The sequence below is a fragment of the Danio rerio genome, chromosome 8 (genome assembly GCF_049306965.1).
Source record: "Danio rerio strain Tuebingen ecotype United States chromosome 8, GRCz12tu, whole genome shotgun sequence".
In the NCBI taxonomy this organism is placed as follows: Eukaryota; Metazoa; Chordata; class Actinopteri; order Cypriniformes; family Danionidae; genus Danio; species Danio rerio.
In genome coordinates, this window is record NC_133183.1 from 35,778,759 (window position 1) to 35,798,322 (window position 19,564).

General features: G+C 35.8%; 1 protein-coding gene across 1 annotated transcript in view; it reads right to left on the bottom strand.

Annotated features, from left to right (window-relative positions):
• The window catches only part of mvb12bb (multivesicular body subunit 12Bb), a 264,229-nt gene extending 262,226 nt beyond the window's left edge, over window positions 1–2,003 (bottom strand). The window contains exons 1-2 of the mRNA XM_073908970.1: window positions 1,907–2,003; window positions 166–238 (exon numbers count right to left, since the gene is read on the bottom strand). The gene's annotated coding sequence lies outside the window, so the exon portion shown is untranslated. The remainder of the gene's footprint in view (window positions 1–165; window positions 239–1,906) is intronic.
• Window positions 2,004–19,564: the final 17,561 nt, after the last annotated feature.

Here is a 19,564-nt window from a genome sequence, read left to right on the forward strand (position 1 = left end):
ACCGCCAGGAATATATTGAATGCTGTGTTTTCAGTTCAAAGGGGATTCATTTTGAGTGCAATAAAATGTGATTTTTGTATTCGTTTAAATGCAAGCGTAGCCTCACTACTCCATAATTATTCCAAGTTTGATGCAGTTCTGGTCCCAAACTAATTTTACACTTGCCTTCAGAAATTTCGCCCTCTCCACTCTCACAGCCCGTATCTCCAGAAACAATCTATCGCCCAGCAGAAATTGCCTGAAACATAAAGAAACAAGTGGAACGGAAATTCATTTCGCGCAACAGGATTATCAGCCCCTGTGCCTCTTATCTCCTCCTGCCTGTTTATAGGAAGAAAAAGGAAAGAAAGATAATTTCACAATTAATGGCAAAAGATCCTGGACTCTCGCTCGGCAGCCATTAGACGAAGCGATTTGGAGAAATACTTCTCCATATTTCTTGACTTCAGGTTTCAATTGTCTTGACCCCGGCTGTATTAATGGAAAGGCTAATAGCCGGCGAGAATACTTAATTTATGCCAGGGTGAATTAAGAAGAGGTAATGGATTTCGCTTCTTTAAAAAAAAAAAAGGGCCAGAGCGAGGCTTTTTTCCATGGTGCTTATCAAGGAAATCAAATTATCATATTATCTCTCTGAGTGGCTCTTTTGAAGTCATTTTTCACATTATCTTTGGAGAATAGTTTTGACACTCCTAACATGAGGCTGGCTTTATTGTGGCTTGCTAGAACATTCTGTAACAAAAGGGGGTAATGATTTTCTAACTTTGAATGAGCGGATTGGCATTTACTATCACGCCGGGGACCATGAAAGCAAATAACCTGGATGACAAAGATCCTATTAGACGCTTTAGATGGAAATCGTGTAATAAGAAGTATAAAGTTTTGTGTGAAGAAATTAAATATTCTTTTCAAAAGCTTCCCTTAATTCGAAGAACGGTCACACGGCATTTTTTGTATTATTGACTTCTATTGCGTAAAGATCCGGAAAACCAAAATCATGTAAGGAGGTTTTGCCTTTTGTGAGTTTCAAAGTTTGATGTGTTCTGTGTGTTGTTTAAATAATAACTGATATGTCACAGTGTGAGTGAATTGAAAGAATGTAAACTTTTTTTTTTTTTTTTTTGCAAATTTAAAATAAAGTAGCTAAAGGCTCTGAGAAAGTTGCTTTGTTACTTTCTCCTGCGATACTTTTGTCCCGTGCTCTATTTTGCGATATATATGTTCACATGTACATACCTGTCAACATTGGGATGTGAAAATAAGTGATACGCCCATCATAATAAGGGAAGCACCCCATGTTAAAATAAATGTCCAAATTGCTAAATCTGTTCTTCTAGAGCTTTTTAAATGTAAATACATAGTTAAATGGTCAGTAATATTTATTATTATTATTATTATTGTTTACAAAAGAAAAAAATAATAATATACATCAGCAGGAAATAGAAAAGCAAACATTTCAGCTCATTAAAATTAATAGCTAATGTTATTATAAACAAATAGAATCAATTTTTTCTTAACTGTATAACATTCTGATGGAAGAGCAACACATGAATCAAATGAAAAATGTGTCACTTTAAAAATGCACACATAATGAAAGCATTCGATTGATTTCCTACCTGTTGCTCATTTAGGTCAACATTCATAATTATGTATATGTCTGTTCAAACACGCACCCAAAACCTATACTTTCGCTCCGTTCAAATCGTGTGTAACCACAGAATTAATTTGGAAAACAGCAACTATGTATCAAGACCGCGTCTGATAGTCACGCGCCGCTAACTGTTTTGAGGATTCCTCAGATCCTTCCACATGTTTGTGTCTGGTCCATTAATACGGCTGAAGGTGGTGTGGTTTGAACTGTCTCACTTTAGAGCCCTGCATTTTACACAGTTATGTTCGTGTCTACCTGTATAAAAAAGTGATGTAATGACCATCATCACTCCATTCCGACTTCATCCAGACACTGAGAAAAAAAGAAAAAATTAGCGCAGTTGCGCTCAATCACGTGCAGCGGCCATCCCTGATTTTAAAGGGGCAGTGTTCTCTTTCACTTTTAACCCTTCTGTTGACTCACGGGTCAAAAATGACTCGGCCACCATTTTAACAGCAGAAAAACTAAACAGTGTGGTTTTATTCCTTGCATTTTAGTGACTTCTTTTAAAATGACCCCAACACTGGAATAAAATCCTTTTATATTTTAACTTTTTTATAAGGTCTGTACACATTTAAAGAGCACCTATGATGACAACCTTTTGTAAGCTGTTTGAATAGAACTGTGTGTAGGTATAGTGTGTGCACAGTCATATTAAGGTGATATAAAGAGAGCAACCGGAATTAAAAGATCTGTTCAGCTTTCTGTGATCATCAATCATCATCAAATGTGATCAAAAAGTTTTAAAAGTAAATTTTTTTTTTAATGAGCATGTTTGTAATAAATTACAGCAATTTTACTGTCTTTATATCTACAGCCGCATATCAGTACAATTATAAAAAAACTCAGTCTTTCCTGGGTTTCCTCTAAATGTCTATAATGGCTCTAAATCATTACATTGACACTTTTTTTTAATGAGATGCTTGTGACCTCTGCATTTAAACATGTTTATCTTTATAGAGATGTGCACTGTAAAAAAAAAAATCCCTATTATAAAACTGTTCACTATGACATCACATGATCTTGACTCTGTGAGTAAAGTGCGACTTCAGTGTGACATCACATGATTCTCATATTGTGACCTCACAGTAATGTGTAATATCAGTGTGACATTACAAGGTCCTCAAGTTGTGACCTAACTCTGTGAGTAATGCATGACGTCAGCTTGTGCCATGACACAATTCACATATTTTGACCTCACTTTGTAAGTAATATGTGACTCTAGTGTTTCATCACACAATCCTCAAGTTGTGTCCTAACCCTGAGAGTAATGTTTAACACCAAACAATTTTCATATTGTGAACTCACTCAAGTAATTTGTGGCTGCAGTGTTTTTTTTTATTTTTTACTTCAGTGTGACATCATATAATCCTCATACTCTAATTCCTGTGAGTTATGTGAAAATTCAGTGTGACATCACTTTGAGTAATGTGATAGATTTTTGGAAACATAAAATTACAACAAAAAGACAAACTTACATTGGATCATGTCCTTAAAAACAATGGAGGTGTAGGCAAGAGGCAAGCTGTGAAGTCATTTACAGCAGTTTTTTTTTTTTCCCCAACCCCACAGGTTGGTTTTTTGTGCCAATAGGTTTACAGTTAAATGCTGTAAATTTACAGCAAATTATTAATTTATGGACCTTTGGCTTTTAATTTACTGGATTAAACTGTGTATAAAGATAACAGTATTTTACAGTTGAAAATTGGCCATTTTTACAGCAATTCTTTGCAATGTGTGCATTAATTCTGCAATGTTTTGGTTAATAAAAATGCATTATTTTCATGTTGTTGTTTTTTTTTTTCAACAAAGCACTATAATCCTTGAATGGACATGGACAAGCAAATTTAAGAATGGACCTAATATCACCATCTTAGTCTCTGAGTTGATCCTGTTCTCACATGTGCATTTAAAGTGCTGATTGGGTAACAAATACTACACTATAGTACACTGTCAAAATACTTGTTATCTAACATTTGTAAGCTGAATCAAATGAACCTTATGAATCATTTGAACTTGTCTTCTTTAAAATATTTAATGTAAGAATGTATTTGACTAGTTTTAGCTGCAAAAGTGTGTGTGGAGTTTTTCTTGGTCATTTGCAGTACTGTATTAGATGCACAGTAACTGATTTTTTGCAGGATTAATTGAAAAATCTTCAGTAACATACTGTTCACCATGTGCACGGTGTAGATCTGTTGAGAATACATTATTATACTGTGAAAACAACAATATATACAGTAACAAACTGTTCTTATGCAGTAAGAAACTGTTTAGAAATGCAGTATAATACTATGAAAACAACATAAATCGTTTAGTGTATATTAAACTGAGCCAAAAGAGCTCGCTTAACTTATACAATTGAGTTAAAACACAATTAACTTAGTTTAATAAGTTACAATTAACGTATGTTCTCATGACTAATTAATCATATATTTTTTACAGTGTACTTATTTCCAGAACCCATTCAAAGGCGCTGATTTGGAATGCATATGTTAAACTGTGTTTTTAAAGAAGACCCTGCAAAATGTCTGAGATTGGATAAAAAAAAGTAAACAAAATATAAACACACATATGTACAGCTATCTTTATAGATGTAATGATTTTTTAATATTGTAAACAGACTGTGTATTTATATTGTTCAAAATACTTAATTGTGTGCTATTGGTCCTCATGAGGACCAAACAAAAAATGTCCCCACAAGGTCAAAATTACTCGTGTTGCTGCATTCGAGGGGGGCGTTTCGTCACCTTAGAATTATAAGGTTCTATCTGACATTTTTGTAAATATTTAGTTATTGACATAATCTTATTAAATGACAACTTATTTACATTATGGGATGTTTTTTATAAATTGTTTACATTTTAAGACTTTATTTAAAAAAATGTTACACACATACTGTTTGTTGTATGGAATACAAAAACTTTGAAGCTCAATATCCCAAAATCATTCAGAGCGCAGATAAAACCTTATAATTCCAAGGTGACGATTTGGTGCTCACAATGTAATACAATATAGACACACACATACACAGACACAACACATACACACACAGTCACACACACTTTTCTATAGAGCTTGTTTTGTTCCGAAGTTTATTACAACATACATTTTCGGGTGAGTAGATGATGATGGCAAAAGGCAGCAGTTATTGCAGGGGATGTACGGAGAAAAGATGACAATAATATACAATAATCCATTCCAATTTAACAGCTTCCTTTCTCATATTCCTGCAGTCTTTTTTTTCTGGACCAGGTAGCTGCGAGAGCTTGGCGGGTGACAGTGTAATGAGAAATATGATAATTTCCGAGCGCATTAATTTCATGTCCTGTGGGTTTTGCAAGATCACTTGTTATTCTCAACAAATTAAATCACCATTTTCCCCAGTATCACCCAGTGTACTCCTATATATTCTGGCGTTAAATTAATTGTGTATGTACCCTTTTACTACATGTTACAGTATATTCACTGGAGTCCAAATGACTGAGGCTTGATTTGGAAAAAAGGGGTTTTGGGTGGCTTTAAAGTTTAAAAACATTCATTCATTCATTTTGTTGTCGGCTTAGTCCTTTTATTAATCAGGGGTCGCCACAGCGGAATGAACCACCAACTTATCCAGCAAGTTTTTACACAGCGGATGCCCTTCCAGCCACAACCCATCTCTGGGAAACATACACACACATTCACACACACACTCATACACTACGGACAATTTAGCCTACCCAATTCACCTGTACTGCATGTCTTTGGACTGTGGGGGAAACTGTAGCACCCAGAGGAAACCCACGCGTAGGCAGGGAGAACATGCAAACTCCACACAGAAACGGCAACTGAGCAGGGGTTTAAACCAGAGACTCAGCGACCTTCTTGCTGTGAGGCAACAGCACTACTGTGCCACTGCCTCGCCAGTTTAAAAACATGTTTTGACAAAAATAAATAGGATATATTTAAATTTTGTGTGTGCTAAAAAGTTAACCTGTTTGCCAGCACCCACTTATGTGGATTCACACCTACCTACTGTAACTTTAATATGGTGAAAAATCTACTTTTCAAGCTGTTTGGACTGACATGTGTGTAGGTATAGTAAATAGACCGTCATATTGGGAAGATATGAACCCACCCAGTCCTTTTTTTGCATTTAAAAACATAAAAACGGTGGACCAATTGGAGCGGTTTTCAGAGCGACCGCAACTTGACGTATGAGTACGGTCCCCCCGGCCATCAATACTGATTGACAGGTGCCTAAAAACCTAATTACAGGTCTGCATTACCAAACGTTTGCTACATAATTTAGTATTATGCATTTGTTGTATAAACTATACATAATTAACCCAGCTAATCTATGGCTGTATATAATTATACAACATTTATTATAAAATATTACTACTTTTTTCAATAATCAGACGATAAAGACCATTGTGACTTAATGGTCACTAACAAATTCATATTTTCCCCTTATTCAAATAATGCTTATAGTAAAACATACACTCACCGGCCACTTTGTTAGGTACACTTTACTAGTACCAGGTTGGACCCCCTTTTGCCTTCCGAGCTTTATCGTTAATCCTTCATGGGATAGATTCAACAAGGTTCTGGAATTATTCCTCTGAGATTTTGGTCCATATTGACATGATAGCATTAATTTTTCTAATGTTTTACATTTTCAATGCTTTACATTTAAGTACAGCAGTTTTCTTTTAATGTTTTAAGAACAGTGCTATTTTTAATGATTTTTTAAAATCACATTCGAATTTAAACGTTGACGTTTTATTTATCTTTATATTTTACCTGTAAGTGTGATATTGTTCAAACTATTTATTATGTTTAAAGTGGCTTGGAATAATACATTTTCATAATAATAAGATTTTATCTGCCACATTTGTGAACTGTGCAGTGCTGTCGCCACGTATTTAGGCTTACTATGTATTTCAATACCAGTCATCATGGTAGTACTTGGAGAGACTATTTTTTCTGAGGTGGTACTTAGTGAAAAAAGTTTGAGAACCACTGCTCTAATGAATTGAGATCTGGTGGTTGTGGAGGCCACTTGAGTACAGTGAACTCATTGTCCTGTTTAAGAAACCAGTCTGAGATGATTCGTGCTTTATGACTTGGCGTGTTATCCTGCTAGTAGTAGATGGTGTAAGGCAGGCGTGTCCAAACTACGGCCCGCGGGCCATCTGCGGCCCGCAATCAGTTTTGTGGCGGCCCGCGAGGCTTTTTATAAATATCAATAGAATCTGGCCCGCTATACAAAAATGAACGTAATTCAATAAATAACCACCGGGTGTCGCTATTACATGCATTCAATTAAGCAGCAGTTCTTGTTATGATCTATCTATCTGTCTATCTATCTATCTATCTATCTATCTATCTATCTATCTATCTATCTATCTATCTATCTATCTATCTATCTATCTATCTATCTATCTATCTATCTATCTGTCTGTCTGTCTGTCTGTCTGTCTGTCTGTCTGTCTGTCTGTCTGTCTGTCTGTCTGTCTGTCTGTCTGTCTGTCTGTCTGTCTGTCTGTCTGTCTGTCTGTCTGTCTATCTATCTATCTACACACAGTTGAAGTCTGAATTATTAGCCCCTCTTTGATTTATTTCTTATTTTTTAAATATTTCCCAAATGATGCAAGGACATTTTTACAGTATGTCTGATAATATTTTTTTTCTTTTGGAGAAAGACTTTTGTTTTATTTCGGCTAGAATAAAAAGCGGTTTAATTTTTTTTATGAACCATTTTAAGGTCAAAATTATTAGCCCCTTAAGTCTTCAGAACAAACCATTGTTATAAAATAACTTGCCTAATTACCTTAACTTGACTAGTTAACTTGATTAACCTAGTTAAGCCTTTAAATGTCACTTTAAGCTGTATAGAAGTGTCTTAAAAATATCTAGTCAAATATTATTTACTGTCATCATGGCAAAGATAAAATAAATCAGTTATTAGAAATGAGTTACTGAAACTAATATGTTTAGAAATGTGTGGAAAAAAATCTCTCCGTTAAACAGAAATTGGGGAAAAAATAAACGGGGGCTAATAATTTAGGGGGGCTAACAATTTTGACTTCAACTGTATTTATATATATATATATATATATATATATATATATATATATATATATATATATATATATATATATATATATATATATATATATATGCGTGTCTGTGTGATGTATGTAAAATTTGGCCCTCGACAACGTTTGTTTTTTTGCATCTGGCCCTCGGCCCAAAAAGTTTGGACACCCCTGGTGTAAGGCAAGATAGATCCATGCTTTTATGTTGTTGATGCCAAATTCTGACAGTACCATTCGAATGTCGCAGTGAAAATCAAGACTCATCAGACCAGGCATCGTACAATCTTCTGTTGTCCAACTCTTGTGATCCTGTGCGAGTTGTAGCCTCAGTTTCCTGTTTTTAGCTGACAGTAGTGGCACCCGATGTGGCCTTCTGCTGCTCTAGCCCATCCACTTCAAGGTTGGGGCGTGTTGTGCATTCAGGGCTGCTTATTTGAGTTACTGTTGCCTTTCTATCTGCTAGAACCAGTCTGGCAACAAGGCAATCAACAAGGCATTTGCACCCACAGGACTTTCTCTGTAAACCAGATGGTTGTGCGTGAAAATCCCAGTAGATCAACGGTTTCTGAAATACTCAGACCAACCCAACCTTGCCATGTTTAAAGTCACTTAAATCACCTTCTTCCCTATTCTGATGCTCAATTTGAGGCTATACTCACACTATTGACCTTATTCTAAAATGCGGAAGTGCGCCTGTTTTCGCGATTGCGATTGTAGAACTTCCGATTCAGTCGCCTATGGGAGAAATGACTAGGAATAATAAACGGCAGAAAATGGTCAAACTACTTGCTCTACAAACAAATGTTTGCATGACTATACAGACCAAGTAGAATAATATAATAAGAAAATATCAAATTGCAACATCAAGCAGCGTAACAAGCAGTTTTTAACATCAAAAAATGAATGGAAGTGAATGTGACCGGAAGTCGCGAGACAAAAAGATTCAAATGGCAGCGCCCGCTCGTCGGCGGAGAATAAGGTGAATATACAGTTGCCTCAAACCGGGCCATAGCACACTTGTCCCCCCTCCCGTCTCCCCTGATGGCCCACACTCACATTACAATCGGGCCTGGGCTCGCTTACGCCATCGATGATGCGATGGTCAGAAGCGCTTTCACTCAGCACATTGGGGATTTCTTCAGTTGTATAATTTGGGATGTGGTAAAACGCAGTAAGATATTTTGCCGAACAGATCGGCCACTTTTAACACTCATAAACAATCATAAAGCCCTCTTGCGGCAGGAATTAGGAGGCTTGCTGAAGGTGCGCAGCTGTCGTGCAGTGAGGGGTTTGCATCTTTAATAAACTAGGACAGTTTGCGTTCATTGACGAAAGAATGATTAATAAATTCATATAAAACGGCCCCTAAAAGTCATGCATCGCTTTCAGTTTCGGGCTTTGGTGCGTTTTGCACTCACACACAAGCTTACCGTGCCAAAGCCCAATTGAACCGCGCTCAGGCATACCTCTTCCAATGGGGCCAGGGTCGGCCAAGTGAACCGTGTTTGAGCCCGATTCAGCCCACTCACACTTCTCAAACGATCTAGGAAACGGGCCTGGGAACGGTTCGGATAGCATAGTGTGAGTAGGCCCTGAATTGCAGCAGATTGTCTTGACCATGTCTACATGCCTAAATGCATTGATTTGCTGCCATGTAATTGGCTGATTAGAAATTTGCGTTAACGAGCAGTTGGACAGGTGTACCTAATAAAGTGGTCAATCAGTGTACACATTTCATTACAAAATTGCCAAACAGAAACATTTTCACTTGTGGACTCACTGTGCACTTTTGGCTATTGATGTATCATAAAAACACATGTTTGGTAATAACATCCTGCATTATTTTAAACATGTCCCACACATTTGCTTTAAGCCATTCCTTTCAAACATTAGTCCACATTTGCAACCTTCCCTTTACATCATCGCTAGGCCTCCTCTTCCTGATGAAGACACATTCCCTCACTATATGTTTTCTTTTATTATTATTATTCCTAGCAGAGGAAACAGATTCGCCGTCACCCGATGTTGCTACACACCCGGGGCTTTGCCAATCTGTGTCAGGAGTGAACTTGAGGGCCCCCTTCTGTCAAACTGCAGTGTAAGGTTGGCAGTTATTTGGGCTTTGTTTGTAATCTGTCCCGGCGCTTTGTCGAGGGGGGGTGCGAGCTGATATTAGAGCGAGTGCACAAAAGCCCCTCGAGTGGTGTCACGCACAATTAATGTCCCCAGGTAGCGACTCCATTAGCCGTATGAACTCCGGCCGCGCCAGGGAATACTAATGGCTGAGGTGCCGCGGGGCATTAGAGGAGAAAGTGCCCCCCCCACACCCCCACCCCGACTCAATATGCCAGTCCCCCATCAGCCACCCAATTCACTTCACCCTTCAACCTGACTAGGACATGTTCCTCTGTTTCAGTTTAGATCAGTGCCGGCCGGCCCACACCAGTCACCCACTGCCATACACTCAAACACACACATTCAACACCTTGGTGGAACACTGCTAGATAGAATATGATGCTCAAACAGTTCAAAGCAAACATGGATTTGGCATTTAGCACTTGATACAGTTATGATGATGATGATGATATAATAAATTATAGAAATATATCATATTCTAAAAATAAAGATAAGTAAACTTAACAGTTCAATTTTCCTTATTTTTACAGGTCCAAAGTAAAGTCAACAGGTTTAAAATAAAGTACCTAAGGTAAAATAAATAAATAAATAAATAAATAAATAAATAAATAAATAAATTTGCAAACCTGGAAAATGAACATTTGAATTTACTTAACATAGATTGGAACTATTTAGTTGACTTAATTGTTATAATTATGCACATAACTTCTATATTTTAACTTTAAGTCAACAGGTTTACATTTGAGTTTTTTGATTACACCAATTAATTGCATTAAAAGCAATTGGTTTATTCAATTGTTAAATGAGGTGAATCAAATGCTTTTTACAATGTGTTACTTTCATAATCTTGTGAACTATAAACGAGTACTATGTATATATATATATATATATATATATATATATATATATATATATATATATATATATATATATATATATATATATATATATATATACACACACACACACACACACACACACATGATTTAAATATTTATGTATATTTCAATTCAGTTTAATTCAAGTTTATTTGTAAAGCACATTTCAGCTTTACAAAAGATAAATATTATATTAATGTATTCATATGAAGAATATTTTTTGAATTATATTAATAAATTAATACAAAACTACAATTAAAATGTAATATTTTGATAGTTCTCTTTCATGTTAATTCATTTAATCAGTGTATTAAAATAAATGAAAAATGTAATGTGTATGTGAGAGAGATAAAAAGAGACAACCAGATTAATTAATTTGATCTATTTTTCAGCAAAAAATAGTACAATAAAATTCCAATTATTATAAACTATTATATGTGTACAGTAGGTGACGTAGTGGCACAGGTTATTGCTGTATTTTGATATAACCTATTTTAATACATAAGGTTATTTTACATGACTGGAATAAAACTCCGAAATGGTTGGCACATATAAATGTTGTCCCATTGCTAATGTCAAAAACATACATAAGCTGCATCATTATGGGATTCTTGCCTGTAGCCTGATCTTAATGACTTTGTAGTTTCCACCTTACACACACAAAAAAGCCATGCGACGAATGATCCCACAATCCATTTCTCCATCTGCTGATTTGTCCCAGTGTGAAAAGAGGGCCACCTTCAGCGTGATCAATGCCAGCTTTCTCCTCAAATCCCACATGCTCACATGACCTTGGACACTGATAATCGCCATGCCGACCTTGCCTGTGTTGCCATGTCCACCGGTTGAGCTCAACTAACAGGCTGCCTGCTGAACTCACCCCCGGGGCTCAAACACACACGTGCACACACACACTTATACAGACAGACACACACACACACACATACTTGCTCTGATTCAGCCTTAGGTAATCACAGCTGTGCTTATATACAGTCATTTCACAACGCTATTCATGAGATATTGCATTTATATAACAGTCTGATGACAGACATTTGTGGATTTAAAAAAAGAGAGATAGAAAGAAAACACAGGTGGTCCTAAAAAAGGCTTTTGTGTGAGGAACTACTTCCTTCTGCTTTTGGTTGAAATCTCAAGTTTTCATGACACAGTGTATTGACTAATTCAAAGGTAATTAATTAATTTCTACTCAGCTTAGTCTCTTTATTCATCAGGGGTCGCCACAGCAGAATGAACCGCCTATTGCAACGTTGTTGTTTTTTTTTTTTTTAGTATTGTAATGAACAGTATCTTTTAAACACAAAAAATGACATCAGCTGTTAAAAGTCAACTTGAGATTGGAATCAGCAGCAGTTATGGATGCACTTATTCTGGATTATAATTCAGAATGCTATCAAACTAAATGAATAAATCAAGTCTGACTGCATTACTCTGCATATGGACATTTTCCAATATTCACCCCATAAATAACAAAGCAATACAAACATAGTTATAGTATTATGCAAGAGAGAGTAAGAGATTGATTACTACTATCTCTGTATTTATTGTTCAAGTCACCTTCAGATCAGTCTCATCTTAATAAAGCATGACATTGGATGTCCGCTGAGGAAAGCAATGCCTCCTTTCATCAGGTAAAGCAATAGTTCACCCAAAAATGAAAAATATCCCATAATTTACTCACCCTCAAGCCATCCTCAGTGTATATTACTTTTTTATGTCAGAATAACTCAGCTGGAGTAGTTTTAAATTTAAACTCTGGCTTTTCCATGATGGATTATGGTGTTGGTTAGTGACTTTTATTTTGAAGTTTCCAAAAAAAATCCATTGTAAAACTAAAGCTGTGGTCACACTAGAGTTTGATTATGCGATATTCTGTTGTACGGCACTGCGAACAGGGGCGATATTAAACTAGATGATAGGACATTTAAAAAAGTGAGCGATTGGTCCATCTTTAAATTTCTGTTCAGGGAGGTCATGTTTTGATCCTCAATTGGTCTCACGCAGTCAAGTGATGAATTTCGCAGGTCAGAGTTCACCAAAAGTGACGCATGACCCTGCGTTTGACGCATTCGCATGCGTCTGAATGGAGGTATGGGGAGAAAAGTATAGTGTGACCGCAGCTTAACTCATTCAAAGGGGGTTTACGCATGTCTTATGAAGCAAATCAATGTGTTTTTGATTTAATTACATCGCATTTAATTACAAACTCCAGTCTCTTTGTTGACTTATGTTGGTGGCCAAATACAGGAAATGTGCAACTGATGTATATGACGAAGGATGCTTTAAGTAAGACTGGTGGCATTGTAAGAGTAATATATTGTATAAAGTTAAACAGTAACATCAAGTCAACTAGTTAACTTGTTTGTCTTAGTATTCTGTAGTAAAAAACAAGCAAACAAGCGAACAAAAAACTGTGTGGTAAGTGGTTTCCGTTTATTCCCCAAGCTTCTGCTATGAATGCAACTTATGTCATACATCATACGGTACGTCGTATACATCAGTTCGGATGCCACCAAAAGTTTGTTCATCAGACAGAAAAAAATATATAATATATAATCATAGACCTAGCATGGCTTGAGGGTGAGTACATTATGGGGTCATTTTAATTTTTGGATGAACAATAGTGCAGTTTTTGGTCATTGTCAAAATAAAAGTCTAGGACTTACACATCAAACATTTTCTATTACCATTGACGGACAATGTAACATGAATTGTCAATCCCCACAAGCACAGACTTTTATTAAATACTAATATTATTTAAGTAGGACAGCGCAGTTGCTCAGTGGTTAGCACTGTCGCTTCATAGCAAGAAGGTCACTGGTTCGAGTCCCGGCTGGCCCAGGTTGCATTTCTGTATGGAGTTTGCCTGTTTTTAAAACATAAGCTGGAATAGTTATCAATTCATTCGGCTGTGGCAACCTCTGAAATAGACACTACGCCAAAGGAAAACGAATTATTCAATATTATTTAAGTATAATATATTTTATTGAACAACAATATGTAAGAAACAGCAATATATTTAAAAAAGAAAGTAGATTATTCCCATGTCTCAGCAAGATTTTTTTGCCAAATTAAAAGTTTTTGATCATTAAAATAAAACTTGTGTTTAATGTATAAAACTACAGCATTCACACTTATTCAAATAAACAACACTAACAGATCTATTGTATCTGTTTTAATTAAACTGTGAACGCAGCCTAAATGATCACACTTAAGTTTCTAATGTGTTTTAGAGCCAGATTTTTTTATTTAGAGCTCATGCTAAAAGAAATTGCCCCCTTTGTCACGAACAAAGCCATTGACATTGCACGTTTTCTGACTGGTGTCAAAATATTAAGTATAACCATATCTCTTCCAGGTGACACATTAATACAGTAGCTCAGTCTATACCGTCATGCCACCCAATCTCAGAGCCAAGACCTGCCGTATGGACTCAGCAAGCCATGAACGCTTTGTGAAAAATGCACTTCTCGGCCAGAATGCATGAGTGCAGACCCGAGGTAGCCTGTACTCAAGCCCTGCCTTTATCACATTACCAATTACGCATTATAAATAGCGCGCGGCTCGCTTTGTTTCCAAGGCTTACTCCATCACGCCATGCAGTCATCACTCAATCTGAAGCCCACACGGCGTCAACCTGCCCTACTTGCGCGCAGTCACTCAGCGTTACCCCCCCTCCTGAAAAGACGCATGCTTCATTATGCTTGGCAGTAATGGCACCAACATTTGACACTCTTTGTTTGGGCTTAAGAAATCCCCGGCTGCGTGGCCGGAGAGAACGCGGTTCACAAAAGCGATCAGACCTGATTTCTGCCAAGTCATGCTGTAAATACCTGCTGTTTAGCCGTGAAGAGGAAAAGGGCCTCGATTTGGCAAGACAGCAAGGTCTATTCTGTAGTCGCTTGACATCGACATCATTATTTTGGCACTTGGAGAGTCAGCAAATCAATGTCAAATATTAAAAACAAAACAAAAGTGTTTAATAAAACCACTTGCTTACAAATAGTTTTTTGTTTAAATGCCATAATATCAGAATTAAGGTTTTGTGGTTTTATGACCATGCATTTTTATTTGAGATTATAAAGGGTTATAATTCCAGAAAAGTATCATTATTATATTCTGATAGAAATGTATATATATATATATATATATATATATATATATATATATATATATATATATATATATATATATATATATATATATATATATATATATATATATATATATCAAGCTTGGTTCAAATGCTTTAATGACTCTTTTAACTTTTTGATCATGAATACAGTAAAACTTTGATACCATTTAATCATTCATTCATTCATTCATTCATTCATTCATTCATTCATTCATTCATTTTTTTTTCCGGCTTAGTTCCTTTAATAATCTGGGATCGACACAGTGGATTGAACCGCCAACTTATCCAGCATCTGTTTTACGCGGCGGATGCCCTTCCAGCTGCAACCCATCTCTGGGAAACATCCATACACACTCATACACTATGGACAATTTAGCCTACCCAATTCACCTATAGCGCATCTGTTTGGACTGTGGGGAAAACCGGACACCCAGAGGAAACCAACGCAAATGCAGGGAGATCATGCAAACTCCACACAAAAGCGCCAACTGACCTGGCCGAGGCTCGAATCAGCAACCTTCTTGCTGTGAGGCGACAGCACTACCTACTGCGCCACTGCGTCGTCCACTTTGATACCATGAAATATAATTTACAATGTATGTTTTCTTTGTGAATATTGTAAGATATAATTTACTGTATTTGTAAAGATGGCTAAATCTCCCCATATTATCAAACCCCAAGAACTATTAACTGATATTAACCAAAAAAAAAAAAAAAAAGACCAGGCAAGACCAGGAAATTTGTCATGCAGTAAAACAATAAATTTTCTAATCTGAGAAAAAGATCAGCTAGGAAATCAGTTGTTCAGCTGTCTTGACCATGCAACCTGAGCCCTCCTTACTGCACTCGACTTAACCTTCTCTACCAGGGGTGCGTTTCCAAAAACCGTTGTAAGCCAACTAAAGAAGCAAGATGTGCATTACAAACATAGTATGTTGATTCTGTGTTTTCCAATGAACATTCGCAAACTGTGCCGCAAACTTTTATGCTTGCAACTACAACCCTGGAGCTGTAGTTAAAAACATAGTTCCTGGCTGTGTTTGGTTCCCACTTATCCCCCTTATGTCCTATCCATTCATTCATTCATTCATTCATTCATTTTCTTTTTGGCTTAGTCCCTTTATTAATCTAGGGTCACCACAGCGAAATGAACTGCCAACTTATCTAGAATCTGTTTTACGCAGCGGATGCCCTTCTAGCCACAACCCACCACTGGGAAACACCCATATACACTCATTCTCACACATACACTATGGACAATTTTAGCTTACTCAATTCACCTACCACATGTCTTTGGACTGTGGGGGAAACCGCAGCACCTGGAGGAAATAATCCATCATTTAAAAGAAGCATTCTATAATTTGGGCAGTTTGTTTGTTTGTCACCCTCTGAACATTGAAAGAGATTTTCTACTGATCTCAGAGCCATGGTTTCCTGACAAGATGTGCATGAAATTCTTAGCTCACAACCTCAGTTTCATTTCAAATAATCACTTAGCCAAAGTAAAGTTCTTTCTGATTTTCCCGTTTTCAAAATGCAGGTCCCACACAAACATATATCATAATTTTAATAAATAATAATAAAAAAATATTGTTGTGGCTAATAAGACACAGTCCTGGAGCATGCATAATTATGATCTCGTGTGCAACATAACAGTCTGTGTTTTGTTCCAACTGGCCGGATTTTCACTTGGAATTTACACACAGGATTTACATCAGGAAACCATGGCATTTGAGGCTCACAGTGTTCCATTACCATGTACTCAATTTTTATTATTCAGCTATGGCAAGGTATATACAGATTTAATTTAATGGCACTTTAAAAAAGGTTGTGTTCACATTTAGTTTGATTAAACTCTGATGTGGTTACTCTATTAGGGTGCTTTCACCTTAGTTTTAATTGATTGTCCAAGCCCAAGTTCATATGATTCTGCTGATTATTTTTTTTTAGAGTTTAGCAAACAGTGTCACATTAGTCAAACAAGTCATATTCTGACATAAACAAATAAGTCTGTGTGAAGAACAACATCCATGAAAAGAGTATTAAAGCCATTTTGGGAAATTTATGGAGCCAGAAATATGCCATAACAAATTAATAGGTTTTATAGGCTGATAAATGCCTAAGGGTAGTTGACACAACTTATCATTTTCACTTGCACACAGGACAAAAATGAATATAATCAGTTTTGCCATCATTTATATTGCAGTAAATGGTTAAACATTTCTTTGCCTTCCATGGACTGAAACTGTTATTTATTTATTTATTTTACATTTTTGAAACAAATTTAAAAACTTTTAATTCGTCCGACTGTCTCAAGCATCTACAGTGGGTTTACTCCCATCATATCTACAGAATTACATCTGTAAAAAGTCTGTTCTTAACTATGGTCTTCGGTCACAGGATAATTATTTACTGTCTGTTCCTAAAGTGCGGACTCAGATGGGAAAAAAAAAGGCTTTTAAGTACGCAGCACCTTTTGCTTGGAATAATCTGCAAACACAGATGCAGTTCAAAGAATTAATTTTACTACATGCTTTTAAAAAGACTATAAAAGATTTTGAAGTTGACAAACAGGTTTGTAGATATTTTGAATAGTTTGTCAGTGTGATTCATGTTAACTGTAAATAGTTTTTTGTTTATTGTCTGTTGTGACAAGTATACTGCCTAATCTTGGCCAGGGCGTTTTTGTAAAAGAGATTTTTAATCTCAATGTGTCTTTTATGGTAAATAAAGGTTATAATAATAATAATAATAATAAATAAAAAAAAAATAATAATAATAATAATAATAATTATTATTATTATTATTATTATTATTATTATTATTATTGTTATTATTATTATTATTATTATTATTATTATTATTATGGTTCAATAAATTACAGCTCTTAAAATTAAACGAAATTTATTATTAATTATTAATAAATATCTCAGCTCTAATTTTTAAGTGACTGTTTTAATAAATGCAAAATTTAAAAAACATAGGGACTTGATAACTGAAAACCAAGTCCTTTGGTGTGTCATTATATATGCTATTTTTAAATCGCAAAATTTCAATGAAAACTTTAACTAGTTGAACAAGTTTTTTCTCAGACTTTTTTTCAATATATAACCTTTTTGGAACCACTAAAAAATTTAGGTTTTGTTGTCCTTTGGTGCGACACCCCTATTTATTGAAAATGTATAACAACCCTGACAAATCATGAAGAAAAAAATAAATATTCACACTTTCATATAACGAAGCCTTATATATAGATAAGTATCTAGCAATGACAATAAATCACTCACCCTATTTTTATTTCATCACGAGTTGCTTTTTTTACTTGTCACACCATATGTCACATTTTTACAGTATAGTAAAAATAAGTAAAAACAGTGAAATAACTGATAAAGATAGTGACCCCTTATATTTCGTCAAACATCAGACTTTAAACTACATAAATCAAATATTTTCTTCAAAAATGGTTTGATAAAAAAATATATTTTTTTTTCTATTTGTCAACTATTAAATGATTCCATAAAGCCATTAGGCAAGGCAAGGCAAGGCAAGGCAAGTTTATTTATATAGCACATTTCATACACAATGGCAATTCAAAGTGCTTTACATAAACAAGAATAAAAGAAACAAGTAAAATAAAAATAAAAACAATAATAAAAATGCATAAAAACAAAACATAAAAACAGGTAAAATGTGATATAAAAGAATGAAGAAGAAGAGAAAAACATAATAGTGCAATCTGTCGGACGCAGCACAGTGCTCATTCAGTAAAGGCACAGCTAAACAGATGTGTTTTCAGTCTTGATTTGAATGTGCCTAATGTTGGAGCACATCTGATCATTTCTGGAAGCTGATTCCAGCAGCAAGGGGCGTAGTGGCTAAAAGCCGATTCACCCTGCTTTGACTGAACTCTTGGAACTTCTAGTTTATATGATCCTAAAGATCTGAGTGATCTGTTAGGTTTGTATTGAGTGAGCATATCTGTGATGTATTTAGGTCCTAGGCCATTTAGTGATTTATAGACCAGTAGTAATACTTTAAAATCTATTCTGAATGTAACTGGCAGCCAGTGTAGAGACCTGAGGACAGGTGTGATGTGCTCTGATTTTCTGGTTCTGGTCAGAATTCTGGCTGCAGCGTTCTGGATGAGCTGCAACTGTCTGACTGTCTTTTTAGGAAGACCAGTGAGGAGTCCATTACAGTAATCCACCCTGCTGCTGATAAAAGCATGAACAAGTTTTTCTAAATCTTCACTAGAAACAAAGCATCTGATTCTTGCTATGTTTTTGAGATGATAGTATGCTGATTTACTGACTGCTTTGACATGACTGTTGAAACTCAGATCTGACTCCAGAGTCACACCAAGATTCTTGACCTTATTTTTTGTTGTTTGACCTTTAGTGCCAAGGTACGCATTTACCTTGAGAACCTCATCTTTGTTTCCAAACACAATCATCTCAGTTTTCTCTTTGTTTAACTGAAGAAAGTTTTGGCACATCCAATTGCTCATTTCATCAATGCATTGGCAGAGGGTGTCAATGGGGCTGTAGTCATTAGGCTGTAAGGCTAGGTAGATCTGAGTGTCATCAGCATAGCTGTGGTAGGAGATTTGGTTCTTTCTCATTATTTGGCTTAGAGGGAGCATGTAAAGGTTGAACAGCAG